Source organism: Stenella coeruleoalba, assembly GCF_951394435.1.
Source record: "Stenella coeruleoalba genome assembly, chromosome: 3".
Lineage (NCBI taxonomy): Eukaryota > Metazoa > Chordata > Mammalia > Artiodactyla > Delphinidae > Stenella > Stenella coeruleoalba.
Genome location: NC_137148.1, coordinates 96892366 through 96909181, shown reverse-complemented (window position 1 = coordinate 96909181; position 16816 = coordinate 96892366). Strand labels below are relative to the sequence as shown.

General features: G+C 36.8%; 1 protein-coding gene across 7 annotated transcripts in view; it reads left to right on the top strand.

The window, feature by feature from the left end:
• LOC307183717 (uncharacterized protein) overlaps nucleotides 1-16816 on the top strand; it is a 548184-nt gene that overhangs the window by 33672 nt on the left and 497696 nt on the right. The window lies entirely within an intron of this gene.

Here is a 16816-nt window from a genome sequence, read left to right as displayed (position 1 = left end):
ATTCTTAAATATGAGTACAATTTCATTCTTTTAGTTCCCGCCCCATTCCAAATCATGGACTTTAGAGTCAGTCTAACTTGTAATTTGTTTTCTAGTTAAACCTGTTAATAGCTGTGTGACATAGGGGACATAACATTACAATTCTGAGCACAGTTTACTTATTTTCAAAATGGAGCTCGTGTGTGTGTGTGTGTGTGTGTGTGTGTGTGTGTGTGTGTGTGTGTGTGTTTTAAATAAGATTACAAGTCTAAACTAGGGCCTGAAACACAGGAGGTACTGAATACATGCAGTCTCTTTCCACCTTTAATTAGTCTCATCTTTAGTGATTGGCTCAGTTTGACCCTGCAAAACTGTTTGTAACATATTTGTTCTAAGCAGTGTGTTTTCTAGGATACTGACAATGTGAATAACAGGAGCTCTGAATCAAAGTACCCTTTATACAAGATTAGAAAGGGACAGACTCAGAGCTGAGAGGAAATAGATTAATTTCAGCTTCAATGTTTATAAGTTTATTGGTGTGACATAGTACAAATGGGCTGCCAAGGCTAACAAAGCGTTTGTGTCTAGGGACAGATTTTAGATCGCATCTCTCTCTGTCTTATTAGGTATCATCCCCTCCTCCACTCCCACATCGACTTCAGTATGGGCTGTAGATGTTTGGCTGCTGTTTTTTTTATAGCAGGGTTTCTCTCTTTGGAGAGGAGTATTTCTTCCAAGTTAAAGAATATAAATTGAGACATGGAGAGTTGAAATGTCTCAAAGAAAAGTGATGAAAGTGATGAAAAGGATGAAGGGTTGACTAAATTGATCTTTAAAGACAGTCTAAAGGCACTCTGATTATTGCATCTCATGAGAAGAGTTTAACGGTGATAGGGAACAAAACAAACCTCCAATAAATAACATACACGTGCCAGTGAATAGCTGTTTTCTATTTCCCTTCAAAGGGAGAGGAAAGGGGCTTCTTTTCAATACTAACACAATTTGGATGCAACTTTAAGATGCAGTTCTTGCCTGTAATGGGTAGCAGAGACTGGAATTCAGCTAACAAGTGAGCCTGTGAGATTTCTTCCTCAAAAGAGTTTTGTTAAAAACAAGACTCACAGTCTTTCTGATGTGGAGGAAGAGCATCTTGCTCTTCCATTCGCGACAAAAGAGTTGGATTTCTTTTTTTCCTATGACCTGTGGAGGAACCATCTAGGTACAGACCTCAAACTAGACTCTGCTTTTAACTAGTTTAATTGTCTATAGTTGTGTGTAAAATTTCATTTGATGGAAGGGTTATGCTGATAAAGTGTTTCACATCCACCAATCAAATGAGAGGTGGAAGAATTTACCTATCATTGGCTAAAGGAAATGAAAACCGTGTGCACAGCTATGATGCTTTCCATTTGCATTTCCATTTCTCATTGATTCCTCACCATAGTCCTATGAGGTAGGGATGATTATCCCCATTTTCTGGATGAGAAAACTGAAACTTAGAGAAGTAGATCACTTGTGCACGCTGGTGCCTGACTCTAAAGCCTGTGCTTGCTCCATAGTCCCACGTGGCCTCCGAGCTCCCCTAAGTACCTATGACTGAGGGCCTGAAGGCAGGGTGTGGCCCTTATCTTCCAGGAGGGCACAGTGAGAATAAGATGGAGATCAGGTCTGGAGGATGACTTTTGAAGAATTCACCTTCTCTTACATTTCCTATTTATTTAGAAATACTGTCTTATGAGTCCCTAATCAGAAAACTGACCTTTAAGAAATCAATATAGACCCTCAGATATTTCTGCAAATTGGAGAATTTAGTAAAGTAACATTTACACTGATTTCCTACTTTAATTTTATCGTTTGGGTAAACGTTTCTTCAGTGGTTTATTCTTCATTTTTGTGAAATTTGAAATAATCTTGAATGTTAGTATTAAAATGTGATCGTTGCTATTTCTCAGTCTATCAAACCAGATCTTTTCAGGTAGAGATTTTTGAATTATGGGAACATTTCATCACTGGATTAAACAGTTTGAGAACACTTTCCAGGTGACGGTATTATTGGGAAAGTAAAGGAAACTATGAGGAAAAGATAAAGAAGAGAAACTAAGCAGAGATAAAACAATCAAAGGTGGTAGCACTGGTTTCTAAACTGAGAAATCATCTGATTTCACGCAGTATTTTAGAAACAAAGCCTCTTCCGTTTGTGGCTTTAACCCCAGACTAATCCATGGCTTTGCTTGTATTCTCTTCTTGACCTTGGAAAATACACATGTTTAAAAAATACCATCATGGCTATATATCAGGAGAAGCTTCAGAATGAAATTAATTCATCTTTGTTAAAATATTTTTGCGTGTTTCATTTCCTAAACACACCATGAGGTGATCGTTTATTTCTAGAATAATCATTTTCCAGGAAAGCTGGTACTTACGGTGAAAATATGTGAAACTGGAAATTACCCACATGTCCGGAAATACTGGAATGGATAAGTGTGTTATGCTTATGCAGTGGAATACCACACAGCAAATAGAAAGAAGCTCTGTATCCACCTGCAACAAAAGGAATGAATCTCACAGTGGGATGGTGAGCAAACAAAGCCAGACACCAAAGAGTCCACAGTGTATAAATGTACGTGCTCTACAGTTCCATTTATACAAAGGTCAAAAACTGGCAAAACTAATCTATGCGGTTGCAAGTCGGCATAGGAATTTCCTCTGGGAAGGGAATGGCAGCTAGGAGGAGGCACAAAAGGAGTTTCTGGGGCGCTGCTAATGTTCTGATCTTTGGTGTGGGTGCTTGATATTATGGGTGTGTTGAGTTTGTGAGAATCCACCGAGCTGTGCAGTCAAAATTTGTGCATGTTTCTGTATCTATGGTTCTTCAATTCAGGTTCACTAATAGTCCAATCTAAATAAAACAAGCCACTAAACACGTAACAAACTTACTGATGGGAAGTTTAGGCATCAAAAATAGTCTTTTGAAATTAGAATGCCATGACGTAAGGGTTATCATACTTTATTGATTTTTACAGTGCACTTATTTTCAAATTATATCATCTTTAAAATTAAAGCATACATAATGATTTGTAGTATCTTATTATAATTAGCAGTGATTTCTCTCTCTTAATTGTAAATGGTGTCTTACTACTGATGTGTTAGATTTGATGAAATACAGTATTAAAAACTGTTACATGATATAAATAAATTCCTAAATAAATGGCAGATTGTTATTTGTATAGAAGAATTCACTGTTTTTATTTTAAACATACTAAGGGGAAGTTTTACAGCATTTTATAACATTTCTACAAAATTTGGAGGACTCATGTAATTAAACCTCACATATTTTTATATAAGAAAAATGGAGAAAATTTAATTTATCAGATTCTAAAATATATTCTAAAAGTACAGAATTAAACTGAAGTAGATAAGTAGAGTATATCCAAAAAATAACCAAATGCATATGAGAATATAGTGTATATTGAAAATGGCATTTAAAATCAGGGTGGAAAGTTCAGGAAAAAAAAAAGGAAATGAGTGAAATGTGGCTGGTCCTTCAGTCTGTCACTTTTAGTCTATGTTTCCAAAGATTATGCATGAGAGACAGGAACTATCTGGGTTTTGGCTTATGACAGACAAGACTGTCAGTCTCCATGTGTCAAGGGTAACTACTCTTCTCCTTGGGAAGTGCTTGTGTTTGCCTGAGAACCATATTTGGTTCCTTTCACTTCTGAGGTCTCCAATTATCTTCTGGATAGGAAGCAGGCCAGCCTTATGTGAATGTATTAGTCCATCAACCGAGAAAAATCTCAGCCCTGAAAAATGACTTAAACAAATGAAAAATACTGCCTAAAAGTCAGCCTACTAAATGTATTTCATGTTACGACCCCCAAATTTAAGAGGATCCTCTACTCTAACTCCTGAAATTAACTGATGCTCTAAGGGAGGTGGCAGCGGTGGTGGGGATGCTTGGGCTTTTTTAACGTGTAATTTGTTAAAGGGAAATGTTAGGGAAATTCTGTTTCCAGGAGAAACTATTTCTTATTAATGGAGTACATGAAACTCATAGGACACTGCACTGATTGCTCTCTTGTCAGCTAAAAAAAAAAGTTAGGTCAGGTGAAAAAAACAAAAAAAATTTCAATTACATTTACAGCAGCAGCTGAAGGGGAACAAAATCAATGAAAGGAGCATACTTATTAGAGACCTGCAGTTGCCATTAAACTGAAACTAAATCACAGTGACAGTGTCTGAACTTCAGATAAATTGCTTTGAATTCTGAATGGGAGCCTGGAGAAATAATGGAAATGATATTGAGGTTGGTGGAAAAAAGGGTTAGAACTTTTTATAGCCATTGCTTCTCTGGATCTTGTAGATATTGTCAAAATCAAATACCGATTTGTTCTCTTTTTTATTTTTCATTTATTTATTTTTTGTGGAGGGGATTCTGTTGTTTCTCCAGCAGATAATTCCACCTTCTATGTTCTCCTGGCATTGAAAGGCTGGAGAATTATGATACTCGGATGTTGAGAGTAGAAGCAGAGCTTGCTGGGAACCCAAAGCAAGGTAACCTCCAAGGAGAAAGCTGTCCTCTCTGAAGAGAGGGCAGATTGATAAAGGAGTGGGTGCAGGGCCAGCCAGCTCTGCCCTGCTCACTCAATGGAGACACACATCATTTTGGCCTAGAGGTCTCTCCTAAGCTTCATCTGTGTTGAAAGGCATGAGTCTTTTTTTCCCCAACTTTTGTGCTTCCTTGAGCTGTGCCTTTCATCAGGCTCACTAGATATGCCTCATAGTGGGCTTTCGAGCTTTGGCAAATGGGCCTGAAATGCTGCCCATGGCTTTATTGAGCACAGACAACTTACCAGCACTCAGAGGACAACACCAGGGGTTTTCTCACAACAAACAATGCAACATAAAACTGCAGACAAATCACCGAGATGATCATACTACCATCTATAAATATTACACCCATAGATAGGTGTAATAGGAAGATAGGAAGAACATTCAAAAGAGGTGAACAATAAAGTTCTAACATCACAAAGAGTGAATCTTCACAAACAGCTTTTCTGACCTCGTGGTCTTTCTTTCACAAGACCTCTTAGGATCCTGGCCATTTTAAAGTTTCTCATCATTGAGGGTTCACTAATTTACTGTTTTTAAGGGAAGGAAAATAGAGAATAATAACTAGAGGAAGAAAGCAGAAGAGGGATTTTATTTTTATTTTTCTAGGTAAAAGAGACTGAAGCATGTTTCCAGGCAAAGGAGAAAGACTTCTAGAGGTTGAAGGCACGAGAAAGACATGATGATTAGTAAACAGGGCAGCATCTTTTGGGAGACATGAGTGGGCAAGACATGAAACACACTGGAGGGATTTGTGTTGCAGGGGGAACATCCAGACACCAGGAGGGATGATGAATGCAGGGGAAAGAAGCAGGAGCTGAGGAAATTCTCACAAGATAGGCCTGCTTTTCTTAGTGAAGAAAGAGGCAAGGCCACTAGCCAAGAGTGGGGTTGAGGGGGTAAATGATTTGAGGAGAAGGGGAAACATTTGGGTTAAAAGACAGAGGGAGATTCACAAAGAGCTCATTAGTCAAGTCTAAAGACTAGGTGAGATAGAAGATCATGCACTTCTAATTGCATCAGTACATCCTATTGTGTGCTTTTTTTTTTTTCTTTAGTGGAGCTAAGTCAGAACGTACAAGAGAAGCTGAGGGGATGGTTTGATTCTCAGTCACAAAAGTACTGGGACATGTGATTTGATTCGCTGTTTTACCCCAGCACCTGGGATAGTGCCTGTATCAAGTAGGTGCTAGGGTAATGGAATTGAAGACTCCAGAGATGAAGCATTTCAAGATAATATTATATTGTTTTATGTCTTAACTTATTTATACATCTCGTCTCCTTCACTGACTTATGCGTTCTTTGAAGGTGGGACCTTTTATTTCTTGGCATTTTTCTTGGCACCTAGCACACAATCAATAAAGAAGGAATAAATGAATATTTATTATTATTATTACCTGCATAATATTGAGCCTCAGCCTCAGAGCTGACTTTCCATTCAACCACAAGTCATTCCCTCGGCAACCCTGCACATTAATTCTCTTGCCATAAAGCAACTAAGTCACTTTTTTTCCCATTCATGCATTCTGTGAGAAATAATTCAATGACTGTGGTAAATAACTCTAAGTTTCTGGTATTTTTGTTTTTATACCTCAGTATGTAAAAGACCAATTCATTTCTTAAGTATTACTTTTCATCTAGATCAACATATTCCGTGTTTTTGTATTACCTTAAAGACATGCAGCTTCTTAGATCCCATTTTGGGAAAGACTGTAGAAATTTGTCAGTGATCATGCATTAGATAAGAATTTATTGAGCACCCGTTGTGCTAATGAGTGCATAAGAAAGTACCCACTACAGATGGGCATTTAGAAGTATTAAGCATGATTTCTGAGCTGACTCTGATAGAAAATAATAGTGAACCATATGTGGTGATGCATCATTACATCCTAAATGACCTGGTGCATTGCATTGGTGCTGTGGGAATTTTAAGGAGCTGAGATCAGTGAGGACTTGCATATGCAGATGGGAATTTACTGATGAGGTGGGATTGGGCAGAGTTGAGGAATGGGTATAATCTGCAAAGATAGGAAGAACATTCAAAAGAGGTGAGCAATAAAGTTCTAACATCACAAATGTTTTGCTCCTCTTAGAAGTAAGGGTGTATCGGACTCTCCGAATGCTACCTAGCCCAGTGATGCCCGTCATTCATCAAAGTGGGCTCTTGCAGCTATATAGGTACTAGAGGCTCACCTGTCTGGTCTTAGTGGATTGGACCAGGCATAAACACCTGAACCAAATTGAGTGGGATTCTCTCGCTCGTGAATTTGTAGTTAGAATCAAGAGACTCATGTTTGGTTACCGGAACAGAGGATAAGAAAACTCAGGCCTTAATGATTTCTCCTTCAGAGAGAAAAAAATGAGGTAGCTTTGCAGAGAGAAGGATGACAGAAGACGTTGAGGTTTTTCAAAGCTTTCTTGCTTTTGGAGCTGGTCCTTTGTTCACAGTATTCCCTTATTCTTTTGATGTTTGCATAATCTGAACTGATATCCATTGTGTCACCCCTGATATTCATAATTTGGGTCTTCTGTTTTTATTCTTGTAATATATTTATGAATTTAATTGATCTTTTCAAATAACCAACTCTGTTTTATTAATTTTTTTCCCTATGTTTTTCCCCTAATTGCTTTTCTATTTCATAAACTTCCACTTTTACATTTATTATTTCCTTCCATTTGCTTGCTTTGGGTTTATTTTTCTTTTATTTTTTCTAGGTTCTTAAAATGAGAGCTTAGATTATTGATTTGAGACTTTTTATCTTTTCTAATGTATGCATTTAGTGCTATAAAATTTCCTCTCAGCAGTACTTTAACTTTGTTCCACAAATTTTCATAGACTCTATCCTCATCTTAATATAATTTAAAAAATTTACCTGAGTCTTTCTCTTTGACTGTGGGTTAATTAAAATTGTGTTGTTTATTTACCAAGTGTTTGGAGATTTTTCTGTTCTTTTTATTATTTCGAGTTTGATTCAACTCTAGTCAGGGAACACACTCTGCATGATTTCAAGTGTTTTAAATTCGTTTAGGTTTGTTTTGTGCTCAGGATGTAGTCTATCTTGCTATATGTTCCATGGGCCCTTGAAAATATGTATAGTGTTGTTATGTGGAGTACTCTTTAAATGTTGATTAGGTTCTGTTAGTTGATGGTGTTGAGTTCTGTATTACTACAGATTTTATGTCTATTTTTTCCCAAAATTGTTGAGGGATATGTGTTGAGTTTCTAACTGTAATTGTGAATTTGTATATTTCTCCCTTCAGTGCCATCAGTTTTTACTTTGAGGATTTTGTAGCTCTGTTTGGTTATACACATTTAAAATTACTATCTCATCTTGGTGATTTGACCCTTTTATCATTACATAATGTTCGTCTTTGACTCTGGTAATTTTCTTTGCCTTGAGGTCTACTTAATCTGGTATTAATGTGCTTACTCCTACTTTCCTTCAGTTAATGTGTGCATGATATACCTTGTTCTGTCTTCTTACTTTCAACCTGCCTATATATATTTGAAGTGAGTTTCTTGTAGACAGCAAAGTTGGGTAATATTTTTTAATCTGCTCTTTCAATATCTGTCTTTTAATTTGGGTATTTAGACCATATACATTTAATGTAATTATTGGTATTTAGAGGTTACTGTGTGATTTAATTTTTGTTTTCTGTTTTTTCTCTTTGGTTTCTGTTTCTGTTTTTCTACCTCTCTGTAGGTTACTTGAACATTTTTGTAGAATTCCATTTTTATGTATCTATAGACCTTTTTAGTGTTTCTTTTCATGTAGCATTTTTAGTAATTGCTCTAGGTATTATACTATGTATATATAAAAATTATAAGCTTACATTGTTCTTACTTTATCATTTTGAGTGACGTATGGAAACATTCCCTTCCTTTTTGCCATTTACCCTCCCCCATTTATAATATAATTGTTTTAGATGATTCATCAATCTATATTTAGAACTACATCAGTGTAATATTTTTTGCTTCCATGATGAAACATAATATAGAAAACACAAGAAGTGAAGGAAATCCTATTGTATTTACTAAATATTTTTTCTCATTGTATTCTTTCACTTTTTCATGTTCATTTTTTATAATTTCATTTCTGTTTAGAAAAGTTTCTTTAGCCATTTTTTCACTGTAGGTGTATTGATAACAACGTCTCTTACTTTTCTTTCATCTGAGAATGTCTTTTATTTCTCTGTAGGCATTGCTTTTTTTAAAATTGAAGTATAGTTGATTTACAGTATTATATAAATTTTAGGTGTATGACAAAGTGATTCACAGTTTTTAAAGTTATACTCCATTCATAGTTACTATAAAATATTGGCTATATTCCCTGTGCTGTACAATATATCCTAGTAGCTTATTTATTTTATACACTGTAGTTTGTACCTATTAATCCCTTACCCTTATCTTGCCCAAACTAGTTATCAATTAGCTTGTTCTCTGTATCTGTGATTCTGTTTCCTTTTTGTTAAATTCACTAGTTTGTTTTATCTTTTTAGATTCCATAGATAAGTGATAGCATACAGTATTTGTCTTCCTCTGTATGACTTATTTCTCTAAGTCTAACACTCTCCAAGTCCATCCATGTTGCTGCAAATGGAAAATTTCATTCTTCTTTATGGCTGAGTAGTGTTCCATTGTGTGTGTGTGTTGTGTATGTGTTTACCACATCTTCTTTATTCATTCATCTGTTGATGAAGACTTAGGTTGCTTCCACGTCTTGGCTATCATATAATAAATAATACTGGTATGAACATCGGGGTGCATATATCTTTTCAAATTAATGTTTTTGGTTTCTTTGAATATATACCCAAGAGTGGTATTGCTACATCATATGGTAGTCCTATTTTTAGTTTTTTGAGGAACCTCCATACTATTTTCCACAATGGCTGCACCAAGTTACATTCCTAACACAGTGTACAAAGGTTCACTTTTATCCACATCCTCACCAACATTTGTTAATCTGTGGTCTTTTTGATGATAGCCATTCTGACAGGTGTGAGGTGTTATTTCAGTTTTGATTTGCATTTCTCTGACGATTAATGATGTTGAGCATCTTTTCATATGCCTGTTAGCCATATGTATTTCTGCTTTGGAAAAATGTCTCTTCAGGTCTTCTGCCCATTTTTAAATTAGATTATTTGTTTGTTTGATGTTGAGCTGTATGAACTGCTTATACATTTTGGCTATTAACCCCTTATTGGTTGTATCATTTGAAAATATTTTCTCTCATTCCAAAGGTTGTCTTTTCATTTTGCCAGTGTTTTCCTTTGCTGTGCAAAAACTTTTAATTAGGTCCCTTTGTTTATTTTTGCTTCTGTTTCTTTTCCCTTAGGAGACAGATCCAAAAAATACTGCTATGATTTATGTCAGAGAGTGTTCTACTGTGTTTTCTTCTAGGAGTTTTATGGTTTCTGGTCTTTTAGGTCATTAATCCATTTTGAGTGTATTTTTATATATGGTATGAAAGAATGTTCTAATTTGATTCTTTTACATGTAGCTGCCCAGTTTTCCCGGAACCATTTATTGAAGAAACTATTGTTTCCCCATTGTATATTCTTGAATCCTTTGTTGTAGATTAACTGACCATAAATGTGTGGGTTTATTTTTGGATTCTGTATTCTGTTCCATTCATGTATGTGTCTGTTTTTGTGCCAGTACCATATTATTTTGATAACTGTAGTTTTGTAGTATAGTCTGAAGTCAGAGAGCGTGATACCTCCAGCTCTGTTCTTTCTCAAGATTGTTTTTGGCTATTTGTGTCTTTTGTGTTTCCACACAAATTTAAAAATTATTCTAGTTCTGTGAAAAATGTCATCTGTCTTTTGATAGGAATTGCATTGAATCTGTAGATTGCCTTCGGTAGTATGGTCATTTTTTTTTTTAACATCTTTACTGGAGTATAATTGCTTTACAATGGTGTGTTAGTTTCTGCTTTACAACAAAATGAATCAGTTATACATATACATATGTTCCCATATCTCTTCTCTCTGGCGTCTCCCTCCCTCCCACCCTCCCTATCCCACCCCTCCAGGCAGTCACAAAGCACCGAGCTGATCTCCTTGTGCTATGTGGCTTCTTCCCACTAGCTATCTACCTTACGTTTGGTAGTGTATATATGTCCATGCCTCTCTCTCGCTTTCTCACAGCTTACCCTTCCCCCTCCCCATATCCTCAAGTCCATTCTCTAGTAGGTCTGTGTCTTTATTCCTGTCTTACCGCTAGGTTCTTCATGACATTTTTTTTTCTTAAATTCCATATATATGTGTTAGCATACAGTATTTGTCTCTCTCTTTCTGACTTACTTCACTCTGTATGACACACTCTAGGTCTATCCACCTCATTACAAATAGCTCAATTTCGTTTCTTTTTATGGCTGAGTAATATTCCATTGTATATATGTGCCACATCTTCTTTATCCATTCATCCAATGATGGACACTTAGGTTGTTTCCATCTCTGGGCTACTGTAAATAGAGCTGCAATGAACATTTTGGTACATGACTATTTTTGAATTATGGTTTTCTCAGGGTATATGCCCAGTAGTGGGATTGCTGGGTCATATGGTAGTTCTATTTGTAGTTTTTTAAGGAACCTCCATACTGTTCTCCACGGTGGCTGTATCAATTTAAATTCCCACCAACAGTGCAAGAGGGTTCCCTTTTGTCCACACCCTCTCCAGCATTTATTGTTTCTAGATTTTATGGTGATGACCATTCTGACTGGTGTGAGACGATATCTCATTGTAGTTTTGATTTGCATTTCTCTAATGATTAGTGATGTTGAGCATTCTTTCATGTGTTTGTTGGCAGTCTGTATATCTTCTTTGGAGAAATGTCTATTTAGGTCTTCTGCCCATTTTTGGATTGGGTTGTTTCTTTGTTATTAAGCTGCATGAGCTGCTTATAAATTTTGAAGATTAATTCTTTGTCAGTTGCTTCATTTACAAATATTTTCTCCCATTCTGAGGGTTGTCTTTTGGTCTTGTTTATGGTTTCCTTTGCTGTGCAAAAGCTTTGAAGTTTCATTAGGTCCCATTTGTTTATTTTTGTTTTTATGTCCATTTCTCTAGGAGGTGGGTCAGAAAGGATCTTGCTGTGATTTATGTCATAGAGTGTCCTGCCTATATTTTCCTCTAAGAGTTTGATAGTTTCTGGCCTTACATTGAGGTCTTTAACCCATTTTGAGCTTATTTTTGTGTATGGTGTTAGGGAGTGATCTAATCTCATACTTTTACATGTACCGGTCCAGTTTTCCCAGAACAACTTATTGAAGAGGCTGTCCTTTCTCCACTGTACATTCCTGCCCCCTTTATCAAAGATAAGGTGACCATATGTGTGTGGGTTTATCTCTGGGCTTTCTATCCTGTTCCATTGATCTATCTTTCTATTTTTGTGCCAATACCATACTGTCTTGATTACTGTAGCTTTGTAGTATAGTGTGAAGTCAGGGAGCCTGATTCCTCCAGCTCCGTTTTTCGTTCTTAAGATTGCTTTGGCTATTGAGGATCTTTTGTGTTTCCATACAAATTGTGAAATTTTTTGTTCTAGTTCTGTGAAAAATGCCAGTGGTAGTTTGATAGGCATTGCATTGAATCTGTAGATTGCTTTGGGTAGTAGAGTCATTTTCACAGTGTTGATTCTTCCAATCCAAGAACATGGTATATCTCTCCATCTATTTGTATCATCTTTAATTTCTTTCATCAGTATCTTATAGTTTTCTGCATACAGGTCTTTTGACTCCTTAGGTAGGTTTATTCCTAGATATTTTATTCTTTTTGTTGCAATGGTAAATGGGAGTGTTTTCTTGATTTCACTTTCAGATTTTTCATCATTAGTGTATAGGAATGCCAGAGATTTCTGTGCATTAATTTTGTATCCTGCAACTTTACCAAATTCATTGATTAGCTCTAGTATTTTCTGGTAGCATCTTTAGGATTCTCTATGTATAGTATCATGTCATCTGCAAACAGTGACAGCTTTACTTCTTCTCTTCCAATTTGTATTCCTTTTATTTCCTTTTCTTCTCTGATTGCTGGGGCTAAAACTTCCAAAACTATGTTCAATAAGAGTGGTGAGAGTGGGCAGCCTTGTCGTGTTCCTGATCTTAGTGGAAATGCTTTCAGTTTTTCATCATTGAGGACAATGTTGGCTGTGGGTTTGTCATATATGGCCTTTATTATGTTGAGGAAAGTTCCCTCTATGCCTACTTTCTGCAGGGTTTTTATCATAAATTGGTGTTGAATTTTGTCGAAAGGTTTCTCTGCATCGATTGAGATGATCATATGGGTTTTCTCCTTCAATTTGTTAATATGGTGTATCACGTTGATTGATTTGCATATATTGAAGGATCCTTGCATTACTGGAATAAACCCCACTTGATCATGGCGTGTGATCCGTTTAATGTGCTGTTGGATTCTGTTTGCTAGTATTTTGTTGAGGATTTTTGCATCTATGTTCATCAGTGATATTGGCCTTTAGTTTTCTTTCTTTGTGACATCCTTGTCTGGTTTTGGTATCAGAGTGATAGTGGCCTCGTAGAATGAGTTCAGGAGTGTTCCTCCCTCTGCTATATTTTGGAAGAGTTTGAGAAGGATAGGTGTTAGCTCTTCTCTAAATGTTTGACAGAATTCGCCTGTGAAGACATCTGGTCCTGGGCTCTTGTTTGTTGGAAGATTTTTTATCACAGTTTCAATTTCAGTGCTTGTGATTGGTCTGTTCATATTTTCTGTTTCTTTGTGATTCAGTCTTGGCAGGTTGGTCATTTCTAAGGATTTGTGTATTTCTTCCAGGTTGTCCATTTTATTGGCATAGAGTTGGTTGTAGTAATGTCTCATGATGTTTTGTATTTCTGCAGTGTCAGTTGTTACTTCTCCTTTTTCATTTCTAATTCTATTCATTTGACTCTTCTCCCTTTTTTTCTTGATGAGTCTGGCTAATCGTTTATCAATTTTGTTTATCTTCTCAAAGAACCAGCTTTTAGTTGTATTGATCTTTGCTATCGTTTCCTTCATTTCTTTTTCATTTATTTCTGATCTGATTTTTATGATTTCTTTCCTTCTGCTAACTTTGGGGTTTTTTTGTTCTTCTTTCTCTAATTGCTTTAGGTGCAAGTTTAGGTTGTTTATTCAAGATGTTTCCTGTTTCTTAAGGTAGGATTGTATTGCTGTAAACTTCCCTCTTAAAACTGCTTTTGCTGCATCCCATAGAGTTTGGGTTGTCGTGTCTCCATTGTTATTTGTTTCTAGGTATTTTTTGATTTCCTCTTTGATTTCTTCAGTGATCACTTCGTTATTAAGTGGTGTATTGTTTAGCCTCCATGTGTTCATATTTTTTACAGATCTTTTCCTGTAATTGATATCTAGTCTCATAGCATTGTGGTCAGAAAAGATACTTGATACAATTTTAATTTTCTTAAATTTACCAATGCTTGATTTGTGACCCAAGATATGATCTATCCTGGAGAATTTCCATGAGCACTTGAGAAAAATGTGTTTTCTGTTGTTTTTGGATGGATTGTCCTATAAATATCAATTATGTCCATCATGTTTAATGTATCATTTAAAACTTGTGTTTCGTTATTTATTTTCATTTTGGATGATCTGTCCATTGGTGAAAGTGGGGTGTTAAAGTCCCTTACAATGAATGTGTTACAGTCAATTTCCCCTTTTATGGCTGTTAGGATTTGCCTTATGTATTGAGGTGCTCCTATGTTGGGTGCATAAATATTTACAATTGTTATATCTTCTTCTTGGATCAATCCCTTGATCATTATGTAGTATCCTTCTTTGTCTTTTCTAATAGTCTTTATTTTAAAGTCTATTTTGTCTGATATGAGAATTGCTACTCCAGCTTTCTTTTGGTTTCCATTTGCATGGAATATCTTTTTCCATCCCCTTACTTTCAGTCTGTATGTGTCTGTAGGTCTGAAGTGGGTCTCTTGTAGACGGCAAATATATGCATCTTGTTTTTGTATCCATTCAGCCAATCTGTGTCTTTTGGTGGGAGCATTTAATCCATTTACATTTAAGGTAATTATCGATATGTATGTTCCTATTCCCATTTTCTTAATAGTTTTGGGTTCTTTATTTTAGGTCTTTTCCTTCTCTTGTGTTTCTTGCCTAGAGAAGTTCCTTTAGCAGTTGTTGTAGAGGTTTTCCTTGTCTGTAAAGGTTTTAATTTCTTCATCAAATCTGAAAGAGATCCTTGCTGGGTAGAGTAATCTTGGTTGCAGGTTTTTCTCCTTCATCACTCTAAATATGTCCTGCCAGTCCCTTCTGGCTTGTAGTTTCTGCTGAAAGATCAGCTGTTAACCTTATGGGGATTCCCTTGTGTGTTATTTGTTGTTTTTCCCTTGCTGCTTTTTACATGTTTTCTTTGTATTTAATTTTTGACAGTTTGATTAATATGTGTCTTGGCGTATTTCTCCTTGGATTTGTCCTGTATGGGACTCTCTGTGCTTCCTGGACTTGATTAACTATTTCCTTTCCCATATTAGGGAAGTTTTCAACTATAATCTCTTCAAATATCTTCTCAGTCCCTTTCTTTTTCTCTTCTTCTGGAACCCCTATAATTCGAGTGTTGTTGCGTTTAATGTTGTCCCAGAGGTCTCTGAGACTGTCCTCAGTTCTTTTCATTCTTTTTTCTTTTATCTGCTCTGCAGTAGTTATTTCTACTATTTTATCTTCCAGGTCACTTATCTGTTCTTCTGCCTCAGTTATTCTGCTATTGATCCCATCTAGAGTATTTTTAATTTCATTTATTGTGTTGTTCATCGTTGTTTGTTTCATCTTTAGTTCTTCTAGGTCCTTGTTAAATGTTTCTTGCATTTTGTCTATTGTATTTCCAAGATTTTGGATCATCTTTACTATCATTATTCTGAATTCTTTTTCAGGTAGACTGCCTGTTTCCTCTTCATTTGTTAGGTCTGGTGGGTTTTTATCTTGCTCCTTCATCTGCTGTGTGTTTTTCTGTCTTCTCATTTTGCTTATCTTACTGTGTTTGGGGTCTCCTTTTTGCAGGCTGCAGGTTTGTAGTTCTCGTTGTTTTTGATGTCTGTCTTCAGTGGCTAAGGTTGGTTCAGTGGGTTGTGTATGCTTCCTGGTGGATGGCACTAGTGCCTGTATTCTGGTGGATGAGGCTGGATCTTGTCTTTCTGGTGGGCAGGTCCCCGTTTGGTGGTGTGTTTTGGGGTGTCTTTGGACTTATGATTTTAGGCAGCCTCTCTGCTAATGGGTGGGGTTGTGTTCCTGTCTCGCTAGTTGTTTGGTATAGGATGTCCAGCACTGTAGCTTGCTGGTCGGTGAGTGAAGCTGGGTGCTGGTGTTGAGATGGAGATCTCTGGGAGATTTTCGCCGTTTGATATTATGTGGTGCTGGGAGGTCTCTTGTGGACCGGTGTCCTGAAGTTGGCTCTCCCACCTCAGAGGCACAGCCCTGACTCCTGGCTGCAGCACCAAGAGCCTTTCATCCACATGGCTCAGAATAAGAGGGAGAAAAAGTAGAAAGAAAGAATTAGTAGAAGGGGGGGGGGAGGGAGGGAGGCAGGGAGAGAGAGAGAGAGAGAGAGAGAGAGAGAGAGAGAAAGAAAGAAAGAAAGGAAAGAAAGAAAGAAAGAAAAAGAAAGGAGGGAAGGAGGAAGGGAGGAAGGGAGGGAAGGAAAAAAAGAAAGAAAGGCCTTCCCTGGTGGTGCAGCGGTTGAGAGTCCGCCTGCTGATGCAGGGGACATGGGTTAATGCCCTGGTCCGGGAAGATCCCACATGCCGTGGACCGGCTAGCCCCGTGAGCCATGGCCGCTGAGCCTGCACGTCCAGAGCCTGTGCTCCGCAATGGGAGAGGCCACAACAGTGAGAGGCCCGTGTACTGCAAAAAAAAAAAGAAAAAAAGAAAGAAGATAAAGTAAAATAAAATAAAGTATGATAAAATATAATAAAGTTATTAAAATAAAAAAAATAATTATTAAGAGAAAAAATGGACGGATAGAACCCTAGGACAAATGGTGGAAGCAAAGCTATACAGACAGAATCTCACACAGAAGCATACACACTCACAAAAAGAGGAGAAGTGGAAAAAATCATAAATCTTGCTCTCAAAGTCCACCTCCTTAATTTGGGATGATTCACTGTCTATTCATGTATTCCACAGATGCAGGGTACATCAAGTTGATTGTGGAGCTTTAATCCGATGCTTCTGAGGCTGCTGGGAGAGATTTCCCCTTCTCTTCTTTGT